The sequence below is a fragment of the Lytechinus pictus genome, chromosome 3, assembly GCF_037042905.1.
Source record: "Lytechinus pictus isolate F3 Inbred chromosome 3, Lp3.0, whole genome shotgun sequence".
Lineage (NCBI taxonomy): Eukaryota > Metazoa > Echinodermata > Echinoidea > Temnopleuroida > Toxopneustidae > Lytechinus > Lytechinus pictus.
In genome coordinates, this window is record NC_087247.1 from 6,640,037 (window position 1) to 6,642,415 (window position 2,379).

Genomic DNA, 2,379 nt, shown 5'->3' on the forward strand with positions numbered 1-2,379 from the left:
GATTGAACTTATATATTGCATTTGTCTATGTAATAACCATTTATCTCTTTACAGGTCATTTCTGATGTTTCAACTATTTCAGAATTAACAAGTCAATGCTCTGGAATTCACACGTTAATGTAATACAGCAGCCAAAATTTTCCAAATTGGGAATGTGTTTATTTGATTTGTTTAAAAAAAAAAAAGGAATGTAAAAGGCAAATCACATTCATTTTTATAGCTAAATTCCCAAAGCGGTTGAATTCCAGAAATTATGGACTGAAATGTGTACTATAGTGTCAATGGGCATATGTGTGATTCACTATGAAACCTTTGTTTACATATGAATATTAATTAAGAGCATTGTTTTTTGTGTTTTTTTTTTACATACAATTTACAAAGATTTATGCTTATCAGTATGAAATTGTTAATTGAGATAAGCAAGAGGATAGTGAATTTATTCGCACTTGAATTAAGACACAAACTCATGTGATGTCAACATATATTGTTTATTCAAAGTAGATAGGATATTACACAAACATTAATTGGATTGTGCTAGTTGCATTTGGTTTAATTGTTGGTGAAAGACCTCAACAAATTCACCTTTTGGAGCTAAGTTTGAATTTGGTTGCAAACCTATATGATCATTTAAAAGGCAGTCAATGTCAGTAAATTTTAATAGGAAACAAAAATTTTCATAAGATTGTGCTGCATATCATTGAGAGTAAGCAACTTGGGATTGATTACCTGGTTATATACAGTGTTGATTTGATAACATGTTTAATTAATCTTAAGACTGTTCGACATGCATAGTATGTAAATTAGTTTCATATTGTTGTTGATAATGCACGAGCAATTTTTTGGAGGGGTTATTGAAATAGAAAAAAAAAGTATATTTAGGTTATCGACGATCTGTGATAGTTCGATCAATCATTATTTGGTAAATTATATTAATAATTTAAAGGAGCCATGTTTCAGTGATTGATCTTTTTTAACGATTATTTGGATTGGTTGAAGTTAAATAGCGCCATCTTCAGGCTACTAATTTTGCTATCAGGAAATGGCACCATTTTCGAATTCCAGTCGACTTAGTTGACGAAATCTGTCTATTTTGGAGACATCGACGTGTATTATGAAAATACACACATAAGAAGGCAGAAAGGAGTTTTTACTGTAGCTGAAGCATCTCTAAAAAGGACAATTGTCCTTTTTAGAGATGCTTCAGCTACAAACTTGATAAAAAGATAAAAATTCAACAAGCATAACACTGAAAATTTCATCAAAATCGGATGTAAAATAAGAAAGTTATGACATTTTAAAGTTTCTCTTTATTTCACAAAAGAGTTATATGCACATCCCGGTCGGTATGCAAATGAGGGAACTGATGACATCACTCACTCACTATTTCTTTTGTATTTTATTATATGAATTATTAAATATTTTGATTTTCTCGTCATTGTCATGTGAAATGAAATCCTACCTGATTCCGTGGAATTCCATTATTTTATTGTTGTGGTTCAGGCAAGGACTAGGTCCTAATCGTCAAATTCATAAAGAATTAAAATATTGTATAATTCAAACAATAAAAAACAAAAGAAATTGTGAGTGAGTGAAATCATCGACTCTCTAATTTGGATGTAACTGGCTCGTTCATATAACTATTTTGTTAAAAATAAACGAAACTTTAAAATGTCAGAACTTTTTTATTTTACATCCAATTTTGATGAAATTTTTAGCATTGTGCTTGTCTGATTTTTCTCTATTGATTCAAATCAACATTTTGTTGGGGTGGACTTGACCTTTAAACAGACAATGCGACCCATGCGAGCACCAGAACGATGACACATATGATATAGCTATATAGCCATAGGCCCATGCTGACCAAATTATATTTCATTAAGTTATGAAAAAAATATTTCTTTAATATAATAAACATAAGATATGCAGTAGGCGTATATAATATATTCCCGAATATATTATATCATAATGTACAATAATTTCTTCTTTCCCACTACGTTTCTCTTCCTTTCTCCCTCTTTCTCCTCCCCGGCCCATTTTTATTGCCAGACGATGGGAGGGGGGGCCGGGCCGGGGCACATGCCCACGTATATAGAGGGAGGGGAGAAGAACTTGATCGAGGAGAGGGAATTAAGAGGACTCGAGATGATCGAGGAATAGGAGAAGCTTAAAGATTATAAAATAAGTTTATGATGAAAATTCTATTCTCATATTATGATAGGATTATTTTCCAGTCGTATAAGCTCATGATACGAATCCCGTTTTGATCATAATCATTCTCAGTTGGAGCTGGGGGAAGGGGGTGGGTCGGAGGTGGTGAATATTCTGGTCTAAGGTAAAAAAACATCAAACACTTAATAATCATAGCAAGGATCAATTGTA